This window comes from Pleurodeles waltl, chromosome 1_2 (genome assembly GCF_031143425.1).
Source record: "Pleurodeles waltl isolate 20211129_DDA chromosome 1_2, aPleWal1.hap1.20221129, whole genome shotgun sequence".
NCBI lineage: Eukaryota > Metazoa > Chordata > Amphibia > Caudata > Salamandridae > Pleurodeles > Pleurodeles waltl.
In genome coordinates, this window is record NC_090437.1 from 629,859,185 (window position 1) to 629,875,482 (window position 16,298).

A 16,298-nucleotide genomic window follows, 5' to 3' on the forward strand; every position below is an offset into this window, starting at 1 on the left:
ATTCCAATACCCTATATAGGTACACAGGGCAATGAGTGACACATATCAAGTGCAATACTACACCTGTGCCCATGCATTAAGTCACGGATGTCCAAAATAGACATTGTCAACATATATTTCTTTGTTCTATTAATTTGGATAAACGGCCAATCCATGTTTAGCGTAAGATTGTAATCAAGTAACACACAGGATCCCTGCCATTATGGTGTCATAGGGGGCATATCTGGCTCTGGGTACACTGGCAATGTGTCATATGTAACCTACAGACAACACAGGCCCACATTTAATGGACCATAGAAAGCATAATAATTCATGAGCTAAACTCAACCCACATGAGTATAACACAGTAACTGATTGTCTCTTGATGCACAAGCCACAATACCTGAGTGACTGATATTGCAGTGCACCATGAACGTGGCTTTGCATGTCTCTCAAAACAACAAATGAATAAATGGAGTACACTCTATAAATGAATCTGCAACCAATTGAGTAATCATGTTTGTCACCACATGAATGTTAGGGCCACTGCATGTGTGCGTATGTGTGTTTATCACTCACTGGAGTGACAGGGTCAATACATGTTTGCAGTGGTATGTCTGTTGGAGTGTCATCATGCCTGGGGGGCTGGACTATCAGATGTACAGTAATTTTTTCTTCCAAGTGTTGTACAGTGCGCAGACATTGAGCACATTTCACCCTTCCATGTCTTGCAGGTGGACCTGCCCCCTACACAATTGGAGAAGTGGCTTGATTTGCAGACCCAGACATATCCAATAAGTGTTGATATGTTAATTCGGTGTTGTGTTTGCAGCTGTTGTGTGATTGACTCCTGTGTGTCGGACACATAGCAAGGTATGATGTGCTGGCACATGATCTAATATGTGACTTGACTAGAGTTTGACTTGTTTTTCCATATTTGAGTTGGACAATCAGTGGAGTAGAGTCATAATTTGGGATTGTAGTGCAGCGCTGTAGGCATGGGCCGGTGAACAGTGTGACATTTGTTGTTACATTTATTGTAATTAAAATTTTGGAGGTGGCCATTTTCATGATTTAGTCAGCAAGTCATATCCTGAATCACACAGAGCCGGGATACCAAAGTATTACCCACAGACTTGAGCCTCCCTGCTAACTAATGAAAATGTAGGACTGTATGTTTGCCTTCCTAGCAGCATCTGGCTCCACATGTTCTGCTACGTTTATGTGGCACTTGAGTACAATGTCATAGGTGTGCATGCATCTCAAGCCCAGATGGGTGCTTGCATCTATGGGCTTGTTTTAGGAAAGGTATTAGTGCTATCAAATGATGTGGACAATTGTCCGCAATTAGGAACATAAATGTGGATGTGATTGTACAATGTTTGTGTCTATCCTAGTTGGCAGCCCTCCTTACCTGTGGTGGACTGACTAATCCAATGGACAGCTGTCCAAAGCTTCCTGGCTGTCCTTGATGTTTGAAAGTATGTGTTGCATGTCCACCTCCCCGCGAGGCACAGGGTTATGAAATATGTGTCCCTAGGTGTGAGGATCCCAGTGTAGAACACAGACTTGTAATAAAAAAAAAAATTTCTTCCATTTACAAATCACAGATCTTGTGGCCCTTGATTGTCATCCAGAAGATAGTCATTAGTTGGCCTGTCGCATGTGGAGTACTTGCAGCATTTGTTATGTAACTAATGGTAGAACAATGATGCATAGATCATTTACGTAGGTACACATCTTTTTGAGCATTGCTGTGCTATTAGATAGGACATGTGTAGACTGCGTTGGCATGTACTTCTTCAGGGACAATCTGTACTGTGATTTGGCCTGTTTAAGCTCATTTTGAGGAATCTTTGGAATATAATCAGTACCTATATACCACAATGATGTACCTAATGTTTGGCTTTATCTTTTTTTACAGCAGCCACTATGGATGCCAATCAGACCTGAGGTTCCAGGAGGGCGATGCGTTACCGCCACATTCTGGATGTTGAATCTGGGTTCCGCCACATGGCCCGGCGTTATCGCCATGAGAGAGCCACAGGGGTCTGGAGGGCATTTGCCCAAGGGGGCCCATCCCTGTCCACAACAGCCGCCACCACCAGCACCACCACTCCAACCCAAGTGGCACCAAGGATGACAGCCACCACTGCAGGTCCCTCAACATCATCCGCTCCTGGGCCACTGACAGCAGCCCCTGCACCTCCCCCTTCAAGCATGGCACCTGCACAGCACAACCCTCCACAAGTGGCACACAGACCACCCCTGCTGCAGTCATTGACAATGGTGACTTTAGGAGCATGCAACATGACATGCAATGGAAGTTGCGCAGAATGGACAGGCTGCAGCAGGAGGTGTCCCACATTAGAAGAAGAGTGCGTGGGATAAAAAAGATCCTGCGGAGGGCAAACTTGTAAATGTTGAACCCTCAGCCATTATTCCCTCCCCTCCCTCCTCTTTCCTGGTTCTTATGTTTAGTGGGTTTACGGGGCTTAGTGTTAGGTTAGAATAGGTTGTTAGTTTAGTCAGTATAAGTGGGTTGGGGTGGAGGGTATGATATTTTTACATGTGTTTTTTTGTGGGTGGGAGATGATGTTGGGGTATTTGTGTATAAAAAAAATACAAACAAATATGAGAAATTACAAAAAATATATAACTCTTTAGGATAAAATAGTATGTGTGTAGGTTAGTATATGTTGTCCTCCATGTGTCCCGTCATATGACGGGGGGTTGGGCGGTTGATGTTTAGAGTGTTTAGTTAAATGTAATAAGTAAGTTTAGCTTAGGGTAGTTAGGGCCAGTTGTGGGTAATGGGTAGTTAGGATAGATTAGGTCAGTTAAGGTGTTTCCCCTAGTTTTAGTATCCTTTTTTATTGTTAAATAAATATTTAGAAACTCCTATACAGTATGTTTCATATGCTTGGGGATCAGGGCCTTGGCATGGGTGAACAGTGTCAATTTAGTATTTGCATTTGTGTTCCATCCTGCATCCAAATCCCCATTGAGCTGTCACATTGGCAGCTACACCAAAGCTACTTCTCTTTGCATCTGCCATCCATTGCAACCACCACTCAAGGTTACAATGTGTTGTCAAGTTTGGATGTATGTTTTCAATCTGCCATAATGTGAGACCAGATTTGGAACCTTGGGCACTGTGGTATGTCTGCCTGCAGCCTGATGTTCATGTGAACCCTGATAAGGTGAATGATGGTATAATCTTATGTAGTATAATATACATAACTCACACCTACCATTTCTTACACTGAACTGCCAGGTTACATATTTGTCCATACACTTGTACACATCCATTCCTGCTGTATGGTGTGTGTGTGATTATATTTTAGAGTCAGATGTCACATACCTAAAGATTGTCTAGAAGACAAATTTGAACACATTAATTTTCTGCTTCGACATCCCTTGAAGCAGACTTATTCTGTGCAACACGGCATTATACTGTAATTTTTCTATCTATGTCGGAAATAACCCTCAGGAAGGGCAGATGATGGTACAATCCAGACTGCAGGGCATAGTTATCAGCCCACAATCTTTCAAGGCTGTTGTATTTGCATTCTATGGCCATTGACATGAGACATACATCACTAATCTCCTACACGGTTGATGTGTCACATTACACAGAGACAAGGTGGTTGTGTAAGTGCTATTTATTTTAAAGTGCGATGCATTCTATTGTGATACTACACAAGTGCAAAGGGACATGTCATTGGACATGATGGGGTGAAGTGTCATTCAGTGCAGAGAAACATGAATTGCCAATGAGGCAGTGAGAGACAATCACAGAGCATAGTGTGAAGGTAAACAGTGGGCTGGAGAACAGTGCATGTGAGCAGCTGTTGCAAGACTGGCATGTTACGAAGCACGGACCTTGGATATAAGTGCCCATGTGGCATGGACTTGTGCTACTGGATACTCTTACGGGTGAAGGTGATCTGTTCCATGTCTTCATCTTTTGATGTGTGTGTTGTCTCCTCTGCCCTTGGTGGTGGTGGGTTTGAAGGGGCAACACACACTTCAGTGTTTGAAGACGTGGAGTCAGATATCCTGGTAGCTGCCAACTGTGGAGCTATTAAGGGCAGTACTGCAGCAACGAGGAGCTGCTGGTTCCTAAGTATAGCAGCTACATCACTGTGGTAGGCAGCCAGGTCGGCCCTGAGGGGGTCAATATTGCATTTGTGTATGCAGTGAAAGATTTGGTGTGTGAGGTGTTGTGGCAACTCCCTTCCTGCTGTGCTGATTTCCTTCACACTTTGTTGAAGTTCTTGCAAGATAGACGTTCGGCCTTGCATGGCTGCTGCCTGTTCTGCAGATGGCATCATGCACGAATGCACCCCCTCTAGGCTGGCTACCATATTTTGCATCCCCACCGCACCTCCTTGGCCAGCTCCTGCTGTACTCCAACTACAGTCCTCTCAAAGCTGGTGCCAGTGTCATCAGAGTCCTCAGTTGGGTTGGAGCTGGCAGGTCATACAATTGGGGTGTTATGTGGGTCCTCTGTGATGGCTGCTACTTCTGTGCTCCTCCTTGTGACTGAAGGTGGGGTCTGGAGGGTTCCAAGGACATCTTGGAGGGTCTGCTGGCTGATGTTTGTCAGCTCGTCATCCATGTCATCAGGGAAGTTCAGGACAGGCATATCCCCAGGAGAGCCATCGTCCTCTGCAATGAGATATTGTACAATTAGTGTGTCTTTGTTGTGGCATTTGTAATGTGATGTGCCTGACTTCCTAATGCACATTGTGTTCTTATTTCCTGTTCATTGTTACTGTCATTAATATTAGCATTCTCCCAGGCCTATGCCCCCACCTGCATGTCACATGTAGAGTGGGCAGTTTAGGGAAATGTCAGTGTCATATCCTCTAGGTGTAGGTTCTGCCAAATTGTATTTTGCCACCTTATTGTCCTACTCAACCCTCCGTCTACTTTCATTATCATGGTGTGGCGTTGCACTGACTGTGGGTGTTGTGATGGCACTAGCACCACACTTAACAATCTGGAACTGACCCAGTCGCAGATATTTCACATTCACCTATATGTTGCTGAGACTTAGCAAATACTATGTATTGCATTGGCATGGCATAGTACAGGTGTCAGCATTGGTAGTGTGTACTGTTGATGTTGGGGAATGTGTGCTACATTGGATTGCACTGATGGTCCTAGCAGTGTTCCATTTCCTCTTATGACTGTGCAGGTGTGTTCACTTCCTACACACATATGTCCTCCCCCTCAATGCAGTTGTCTTAGCACTATGACACTTGAGATGTTGCATGGTGGCATTGCAGATATTGTGACCCAGGCACAGGGTAGACCCTGACATTTGCAGCATGGGTGTGACATTACTGCTGTTTACCTCATTATGTTAATATTAATACCTGATGTTTCTTGTGCCTATAGACATGAGTATTTGACAGGATTTGCACATTTGTATTACTTACAGGGGATTGATAACCCCTGAACCCTCTATTTTGTGTGTGTTTGATCCATGGGCACCTAACTGCCATTTGCTACTTGACCTGCACACACAGCACAGGTGGTAGTGGCAACTGTTGTCAATGGTACATGCCACTTGCGGATATGACCTGAGACAGCAAATTGAGCCCTAGTTCATGTTGTGACAATACCAGCTGTCGTGTGACAGCAGGCCAGTTTTATGTTCTACCCTACCCTCTTGAACTGGTTTTGCTTTTCAAACAGCCTTGGCATGGCAGAGTACCCCCATGCAAAGGTTGTTGGTGTAGTGTTGTGCTGTGCCCCAGGTTTCCCCTGCACAGCCCATGCCCCCGTGCCGTGCCCCTTTGCCCTTTCCACTACCTGATTATCATGGCTGACATGCATTGTGCAGTAGGTATGTCCCCCAACCTGCTTGCAGTTAACAATTAGGCATTTTTGTTCCCCATGCCACTTACCCTGCATCTGTGTGGTTTCCTGGTAGTCTGCGCTGTCCTTGAATCCCTGTGACAATCTCCTCAAGGATGACGGCTGCCACCATCTCCACTATGTGGCCCAGGGCCTCCTGCAGTGCTGGACTCCCACCTCCAGTCTGCAGTGCTGCCTTCCTGTTCCTGGCCATCTTTTCCTTGGTCCTGCGCTTGCAGTCATGCCAAAGTTTCTTGCATTCGGTGACTGTTCTCCGTACTTCTACGACACTGTTGATCATATCGACAATTCTTTGCCAAATTGCCTCTCTCCTCCCAATTGGCAATTAGAGATGACAAAAAGTAGGCGCTGGTGTTCCGTCACCTCTTTCGTCAGTATTTCATGCTCCTCTGCACTGAACCAACACTTCCTTTTCTTTTCCCTCTCCTGGGTCTTGTGTGGGTCCTCCTGGCTGGTTCCTGGTCAGTTGTCATCTTCCTGGGGTCTCTCATAGCTTCTGGAATCCATTTTGGGGCTCCTTTGCACATTTTACAGTGTTTGTGCCGCTGTTTGACGCTATTGCGTCAAACAATGGTGCGAATCTGGTTTGCGACGTCGTAAACCGGATTAAATTCATTTAAAGTGAAGAAGCACTCCAAGCGAGTGAGGGGAGAGTGTCCGGAGACTAAAGTGCTGTGGAATTAGAAAGAGAGAGTAGGGGACAGCACTGAGATGGGGCCCATGGGATTATACAGCAAGGCGCTTGTGTTTCCCTAGCAGCTTCTTTCGAAGAACCGATTTGAAACTCTGAAAGGGGGGTGAATTATTGATGTGCGGAGAGGGCATGCCAGATTTTGGGATCTACAGAGGGTAGACTTTTTCCTGCAGCATGAAATGGGGGACATGTTGTTGTGTTGTGTGGCACCCTTTATGGGAAGCGTGTCAATCAGTGAAAATAAATTATGGGAAACATTTATTGCTCTACAGAATTCAAGTCAGCAAACCGTGAGCAATGTTTTGCGAATCTGACTTCTTCAATGCAAAGTTTCCATGAAGGACTTAGGGCGATTTATTCATTTCTGAAAATAACCATATTGGAATTTATTGCACTAGAGAGCACATCTGCTTGAGAAACCTCGATCAAGCCGGCATCGCTTTTTCTGGTGGCTCTGTTTGGGATGTAGCAGGAAAGACATGGAGCATGTCATAGGGGCTGTTTGGCCGCCACTGGAAGATGTGTTTGCCTATTCAGGCCTTCACAAATAAATCCTCCTCTCTTTACCCTATCGAATTCCGATATTAATTCACAGTCTGGCGCCAGAATAGATAGGCTGCATTGCTGTCTAGAATTGTGTGCTTCATTTGCATGAATTAATCAAACAAATGGTGCACAGCCATTCTCTGGCCTGACCATGCAGGTTTTGCAGCGATCAATCATTGCAAATGTCGTTTATACACTGATTGCTGACACAAATGGTGGTGCAAAGCTGCACTGTCAGGAGTGCAAAATTACATATACCAAGAGACATCTATGTAATGAAGCTGCAGGACCATCTAACAAGTCCATTGGCATTAAACTAAATGCAGCTTTTGATGCTTGGATAAATTACTGACTGCCAATGTCAGGTTACCTGAAGAATATTACTCATAAACTCATTAGTGCATGGGACTGTCAGTGTCTGACGCCAGAGGAAGGCTTATCTGCGCTGTATGAAAATACATTAAAGACTCTAGCCACAACTGTCTATCTCCTGTCCTCTGTCTTCCTGAGCTGTCCCTACTCCATCCACCAACCACAGTGTCTGTCACAAGCAGGCAGTAACCGACAATGGTGCACTGACAGTTTGGGCCAATCATGTCCTGTCACTTGAAATAGTAATGAAAATTACAGTCCAAGTGCCTAAAGAGGCAACTTCAAAGCAGCATGATAAAGTTTTTTGGTGCCTCCATTGTTATCTTTTTGCTGCAATACTTCCACTTACACGGCCATTTGTGGTTCTGCATGGAATATCTTGTGCCAGTAATGACTTGCATAAAAGTGGATTAGGGGAAAAAATAGTAGCAGAACATTTATTTTAGCTGTTTTGTATAGCCAAGCAAAAAAAAAAATACTGAAAGGAGATGAAACAGCCCTGATTGGACAGGCTATCTCTAAACGCACGCTTTAGGTAAGTCATTGTTTCAATGGATGGGAGCATACTGCTAGCGGAATAAAATGCTCCACAATGCTTTATGGAATGTGCATAGGTCCTAAAGTTTGGATAAACCCTATGGGAACACTTATAGATAAAAATCTTATTTGTATTTTCATATTTCCTTGCATTGGAATGGCGGAAGTTTTAAGAGGGAGGAAAATAAAATATATTCATTTTTGGCTCAAAAAACGAGTTTCACTCTTCTAAAGTGTTAATGTTGATACATTACCACACATATGGAGACATTTACATCCTCAGATATAAACGAATGCGCATACTACTCAAGTCTCTATATTTATCCAAGACACATTTGTGGCTGCACTTCGGGCAGACAGCTCAGATCACCCTCTGCTCAATTAATATATGTTCCCAGATTAAACAGAGCTAGTCTAGAAGGCTGTGGTCTTTTTTATTATTGCTCCTTTACTCTGGAATTCCTTTCCGTAGCTTCTTGCCTTTTGAAAAGCTTTGAAGACTTGACCTTTCTGGAAGGGTGGCTAATTCACAGTACCTCGTGTTCACTGGCTAGTCACTAGCCCATAGGCAGCAGGCAATTCAAAGATAATGGACTTTCCTTGCCTTAATTCAGAAGTGTGTCCCATCCGTCTAGTGGAAGGCTCTTTCGTGCATGCCATTCTGCTAAGCCTTTTTGAGTCGCTCTCACGCTGCATTATTCCTTGGTGATATCCGAAGATCCTCCCTTCTCGGGCACTATGTACATCCTCAGCCTCTGCCACAGCTGGGGGTACTCCTAACATAATCTTAACATATTGCGTCCTCTCTTTCACTCATGAGAAGACCCTTCTCTGGTGCTACAAGCACGGTTGCCTGACTTTCACTCATGGCATCTTGGGAAGGTCCAACTTGATCTTCTCATCATATTGGAGGGGATCAGCCCTCCATTGAAATTCAGGACATTGGTCATCTGAGCATCACTCACATTGAACCCTCAGAAATAAATCCCATGACCCTAATGAGGGCTGTTCTTTCTCAGTCATGCAGTCCTGGACCCCCTGCTTCAGATGGGCAGGGACGGGAGCTTACATAGGATCACTCACATTACGTCTCTTTAAAATGGAACCCTCTTGCCTCAGTCTTTTGGATGTTTGGTTTATCATTTCACCTCCTAGCAAGTGTTTTGATTACAGTGAATGAGATGTATTGTTATCAGCATATGGTGAGGGCTGTTTCGCGAATTCAAAAGCCATCTTGGACAGAAAGCTTCTTCCTCTATTAGTACACATTCAGCATTATGGGCAAATAGTTACTCGAATGAATATCTAAAAGTTAAATATGAAAATGATCTGTATTTTATTGTGCTATTTTTAAATAAAATAATGTTTAATGTGAAAAAAGATAAATAAAAAATGTAAAATTATTTTTCTTTAAAAAAAAAAGCCTGACACATAGGGGGTCATTACAACCCTGGCGGTCGGTGTTAAAGCGGCGGTAAGACCGCAAACAGGCCGGCGGAAAAAAAAAGGGAATTATGACTGTGGCGGAAACCGCCAACAAAGACAGTCACTTTAACACTCCGACCGCCACGGCGGTACAGACAAGCAGCTTGGCGGTCACCGCCAACAGACAGGCGGGAGACAAAGTACCGCCCACAGTATCACAACCTACCAATCCGCCACCTTTTCCGCAGCGGATTCTCCGTGGATAAAAACAAGGCGGAAACAGCCTTTTCAATGGGAAAACGCTCACCTCTACACACTCCACGAGGAAGGAGGGCACCATGGAGCCGGAACTCCAAATACTCCCTGCAATAGTCGACCTGCTTCTCTACGATCATCATCAACGCCGGCGCCGAAGACAACGGTGAATACTGCACCTACGACATAGGGGAGGGGGTAGGCAAAAGTCAGGGACACACACACGCAACACCCCCACCCCCACCCGACCCTCACCCACTACAACACACACACCAATGCATATCCAAACATTACAGTAACAACCCCAAAAGCCCCCGGAAGAATGCAAAGACAAAAGGAAATGAGTGCAACCATTGTAATGTACCAAAATACAGTAACTAAATATATACAGATATATATACACATCCAACAAAAGATACATCACGATTAGTAGTGCAGGTATGCACCATTCAATGTCCGTGGACAACTGGGCCCAAAATGCATAGGCGAGGCCCACACACGATACCTGAGCAAAACGGAGTGAACACTGCTGGGGCATCAGATAGAAATACAACAGGCACCTCAGGGGGAAGGGAAGGCGGGGCACCTCAGCCGGATGACAGCACCACGCCAGATCCACGAGGGGGCTCCATGCTCATTGATGTATCCTGGGGAGTGCAAAGCCACAGTCTCTCAAAGCTCTACAGTGGGTGAGTTGCCCACTGTACCATCCTGGGGAGCACAAAGCCACAGTCTCACAAGTCTCTACAGTGGGTGAATTGCCCACTGTACCATCCTGGGGAGTGCAAAGCCACAGTCTCTCAAGTCTCTACAGTGGGTGAGTTGCCCACTGTACCATCCTGGGGAGTGCAAAGCCACAGTCTCACAAGTCTCTACAGTGGGTGAGTTGCCCACTGTACCATCCTGGGGAGTGCAAAGCCACAGTCTCTCAATCTCACAAGTGGGTGGGTTGCCCACTGCCATATCCTGGGGAGTGCAAAGCCACAGTCTCACAAGTCTCTACAGTGGGTGGGTTGCCCACTGTACCATCCTGGGGAGTGCAAAGCCACAGTCTCTCAAGTCTCTACAGTGGGTGGGTTGCCCACTGCCATGTCCTGGGGAGTGCAAAGCCACAGTCTCACAAGTCTCTAAAGTGGGTGAGTTGCCCACTGTACCATCCTGGGGAGTGCAAAGCCACAGTCTCACAAGTCTCTACAGTGGGTGGGTTGCCCACTGTACCATCCTGGGGAGTGCAAAGCCACAGTCCCTCAAGTCTTTACAGTGGATGGGTTGCCCACTGTTCAATCCTGGGGAGTGCAAAGCCACAGTCTCTCAAGTGGATGACAGTCTCCACTGGTTCTGGAGGGGGACTGGTGCCCAGAGTGCTTCATCCTGTGCAGGACAGACAGAGTGGATGCATGTCTCCACTGGTTCTGGAGGGGGACTGGTGCCCAGAGTGCTTCATCCTGTGAAGGACAGAGGTAGTGGATGGATCTCTCCACTGGTTCTGGAGGGGGACTGGTGCCCAGAGTGCTTCATCTTGTGCAGGACAGACAGAGTGGATGCATGTCTCCACTGGTTATGGAGGGGGACTGGTGCCCAGAGTGCTTCATCCTGTGCAGGACATACGGAGTGGATGCATGTCTCCACTGGTTCTGGAGGGGGACTGGTGCCCAGAGTGCTTCATCCTGTGCAGGACAGATGGAGTGGATGCATGTCTCCACTGGTTCTGGAGGGGGACTGGTGCCCAGAGTGCATCACTCACCGTGATGGTCCCAGTTCCGTCACTGCCCCTGCCGCAAATGGGCTAGCGGTGCTTGAGTTGGCAGTGCTTGCCCTGTTCAGCGGTGCCTGCCATGGCGGTCTTTGCCCTGTTCAGCGGTGCTTGCCCTGTTCACCGGTGCTTGACTTTGCTGTCTCTGACATGAGCAGCGGTGCTTGCCATGGCGGTCTTTGCCCTGTTCAGCGGTGCTTGCCCTGTTCAGCGGTGCTTGACTTTGCTGTCTCTGACCTGTGCAGCGGTGCTTGTCATGGTGGTCTTTGCCCTGTTCAGCGGTGCTTGACTTAGCTGTCTCTGACCTGTGCAGCGGTGCTTGCCATGGCGGTCTTTGCCCTGTTCAGCGGTGCTTGACATGGCGGTCTTTGCCCTGTTCAGCGGTGCTTGACTTTGCTGTGTCTGACCTGTGCAGCGGTGTTTGCCATGGTGGTCCCTTATTGCCCAGCGGGGCTGTGGCTGCCGGGGCCCTCCTGGGCACTGACTCTGGCGGTGGTCTCCTGACCAGTGATGATAGGACTGCCCTCCTGGACACTGACTCTGGCAGTGGTCTCCTGACCAGTGACGATAGGACTGCCCTCCTGGGCACTGACTCTGGCTGTGGTCTCCTGACCAGTGACGATGGGACTGCCCTCCTGGGCACTGACTCTGGCGGTGGTCTCCTGACCAGTGACGATCGGGCTGGCGGTGGCCTCCTGGGCAGCGGGGATGATGGCGGCCTTCTCCGCCGTGCTGCTCTTCCCAGACTTTGGCGCTTTCTTCTGCCCCTTTCCCACCTTGGGAGGAGTCACAGCTGACTCGACACTCCCCCCGGGACCCTTGTGAGCGGCTTTGCTGGCTGGAGTCTTCCCCCTATCCTGTCGGGCACTGTCCAACTTCTGGTGTTTCACAGGGGGGGGACTGGCTGTGTTTTGGCTCTGTGTCACAATGGCTGCCCTGGTGCCCGGTGCACTCCACATACCTCTAACAGGCACCACTGGTACTGGAGATTTTTTGGCTGAGGTGCTAGTACGGGACCTATGAACTGGAGGGTGGGGGTGGTGGGAATGAGGTCAACGTTGCTCAGGAAAAGTTTCTGACGAACACTGGGACGGGTAGCTGGAGGGGGCCTGGGAGTGGAGGAAGAGGAGGTGGTTGTAGGAGGTGTAACTTTTGATGATTTGGGTGCAGGTGCATGTTCTGGAGGCTGTCGTGAGGTGGATGGATGTTGGGTGTGTGTGTGCCCGCGTTGTGGGCTTTGGGAGGGGGCGTCACAGACACACTGGGAGAGGACACAGGGGACGTGTAAATGGTAGTGGGGGTGGTGAGTGCAGGTGAGCGGGGTGTGGTGGTGGGTGTGCTGGTGCGGGTCCTAGTGGCTGTAGTGGTAGTTCATGCAGGTGAGTGTGTAGACGACACTGGGAGGGAGGAGGGAGACGACGAGGAGGGGGACACAGTGGAGGCAGTGGATTTTGCTGTGTCTGTATGTGGGTGATGCTTGTGTGAGTGCCTGTGGGATGTGTGGTGCCTATGTTTGCCTGAGCTTCCCTTGTGTGTTGACGTGTGTGCAGGCTGTCTGATGGTGTGCTTGGGATAGGCAGAGGTACAGGGGATTAGGTCTGAGTGGAGGAAGTTGGAGGGGAAGGCTAGATACAAGGACAATGGCTGCCATCAGTGCTGAGGCCAGAGATTGCAGGGTTCGATGATGGGACGCCTGACCAGAATGAATGCCCTCCAGGAATGCATTAGTGTGTTGCAACTCCCTTTCTACACCCTGGATGGCATTCACAATGGTAGACTGCCCAACAGTGAGTGACCTGAGGAGGTCAATGGCCTCCTCACTGAGGGCAGCAGAGGTGACAGGGGCAGGGGCTGAGGTGCCTGGGGTGAAGGTGATGCCCACCCTCCTGGGTGAGCGGGCACAGGGCGAAGGCTGAGAGACTGCTGGGAGGGCGGTGCTGGTAGGGGGGGTGGCGGCTGTACCTGTAGAAGTGGGGGGCACAGATTTTGCTGCCACCACAAGGGAGCTCCCATTGGAGGACGAGTCCGTGTCGCTGGTTGCTGATCCGGTGACTGACGTGAAGCTCCCCTCGCCCTCCGTCCCACTGGTGCATTCAGAGTCCGTGGTGTGGCCCTCCATGGCCATGTGGGATGCAGCTCCCTCGTGCTCCGGTGCCACTGTACCTCCGCCTGATGATGCTGATGCACAAAAGAACAGGGAGAGCACAAAAAGGGGGGGGGGGGACGACAGAAGAAAGACAGGTTGAGTGCATGGCTTACCACTACCGTTAGCGGACAGTACAGACACAGCAGCCCCCCTGCACTACGACGCGCTCTTGGGCTATACTGATACAGTTCCTGGGATATGGCCTCCATGGCTATGGTGGACATCAGCCCACATAGATGACACAGGGGCATGTATACCGTACTTGGCACTCTACAGAGGTGGGGTGGAGTGCCACATGGCCTGCATTACCGAGGGGCCTAGCCTATGGAACTCGCCCTGGCCTAGGGGAACCCACAGCCCTCCTCCCCCACCCAGACACCTTCACTGTGCGCAAATTCCGCAGAATGATGTTGTACTCACCCCCTTGTGTCTGCTGTGATGCCCTCAAGTGCCCATCCAACTCAGGGTAGGCCACCGCCAGGATCCGGAACATCAGGGGGGTCATGGTGCGACGGGCACCCCTCCCACTTTGGGAGGCCATCCCCAGCTGAGCCTCCGCCGTCTTCTTGCTCCAGCGGCGAATGTCCTCCCATCTTTTACGTCAGTGGATGCTCCGTCTCTGGTGGACCCCCAGGGTCCGGACGTCCTTGGCGATGGCACACCAAATATCCTTCTTCTGGTTGCCGCTGACCTACATGACATGTACAGGGGGAGAAGAGAAGTCATTACCAACTGCACCGTCGAAGTGAGTGGCCCACATCCCTACCCTTGCCATGTGGCACATGCATTTACAGTCCTTCATGCTCGCAGAACTGTGCCCCCTTCCTTCTTACAACCAGCCCTCTCCACCCAGGCATAGCCCATACAACTTGCTCCCTGTGTACTCACCTGATGGTCTGGAGGACCGCAGAGTAGCGTGTACTGGGGGAGGTCCCCGTCTACGAGCTTCTCCAACTCCTGTGCAGTGAAGGAAGGGCCCTTTCCCCAGACGCACAAGCCATTGTCTCTTCCAGACCGAGGTCACAGCAGCACTTGCAGTATAGGTCCTCTTCTGTCGAAGATCAGGTATTGAGTGATTGAACAGATAGAAAATGGCGGTCACGTCCGCGGCGGTGACGTCCGTGGTGGTGTGTATCATCACCGCCAGCGCACTTCGTCATTGGCTCCTGGGACCCGTAGGGTCCAATGTTAACCAATGCAGCATTGCGCCGTGGTCTTCGACCACCTACCGCGACGGTGTACAACACCAGCGCAGTTACCTCACATCCCATTGTCCCAGTTTAGAGGTCAGGCAGCCGCCATTTCAGGGGCCCGCATGGCTTCATTTTCAACTGCGTCACACATACCTAGGACTGGACTCAACACACTTACAGACAACTTTTTGGATTATGTTTCGTGTTCTGTGTGGACTGTGGGTACATACCTCTGAGTAGCTTGACTCTGTGGTCGCTGTTGTCCTTCCTAGGCACCGTCCGCTGGAACATGTGTGGAGATGGCGGAATCCTCCGGTGTACCGACTGCTGGTGGACCTGTTGACAATGGAAGAGCGACATTTAATCATCACCTACAGGTTTGACCGTGCCACAATCCAGGAACTGTGTACCCAGTTGGAGCCTGACCTGATGTCAGCAATCCACCATACCACAGGAATCCCCCCTCAAGTGCAGGTGCTGTCAGTGCTCCATTTGCTTGCAAGTAGGTCATTTCAAACAACAGTGGCCATGGCATCAGGGATATCCCAGCCTATGTTTTCCAACGTGTTGTCCAGAGTGTTGTCTGCCCTGCTGAAACACATGAGGAGCTACATAGTTTTCCCTCAGGTGGAGGATTTGGCTACTGTTAAAGGTGACTTCTATGCCCCTGGACATATCCCCAACATCATAGGTGCCATTGATGGGACCCATGTGGCTTTGGTCCCCCCCGCAGGAGTGAACAGGTGTACAGGAACCGGAAGAGTTATCATTCCATGAATGTACAGATGGTATGTTTGGCAGACCAGTACATCTCCCAGGTAAATGCTATGTTCCCTGGCTCTGTGCATGACGCCTACATCCTGCGGAATAGCAGCATCCCTTATGTGATGGGTCAACTCTAGAGGCACCGGGTGTGGCTATTAGGGGACATGTCATGGCTACTGACCCCAGTGAGGAATCCCAGGACCAGGGCAGAGGAACACTACAATGAGGCCCATGGGCGGACTAGGAGGGTGATCAAACACACCTTCGGCCTCCTGAAGGTCAGGTTCAGGTGCCTCCATATGACAGGTGGTTCCCTATTCTACTCTCCAAGGAAGGTGTGCCAGATCATCATCGCCTGCTGTATGCTTCACATTCTTGCTTTACAACACTAGGTGCCTTTTCTGCAGGAGGATGGTCCAGATGACGGTGTTGTGGCAGCTGTGGAACCTGTGGACAGTGATGACGAGGAAGCAGAGGAAGAAGACATTGACAACAGAGACTCAGTCATCCAGCAATATTTCCAGTGACACACAAGTGAGAACACATTCCTGCCTACTACAAGTACTTTCACACTTCTACCTTTATCCTGTCTGTCTGTTTCAAGCAGTTTTTGGTAACTGAGTTGTACATATCCATTACGGTTTCACAAGTGTGGTTACCAACATGTGTCATCTGCTTGCATCCTTCATGGACTTGTGATGTGTGACATAGGTATGTTGACAATACATTTGAAAACGCTTT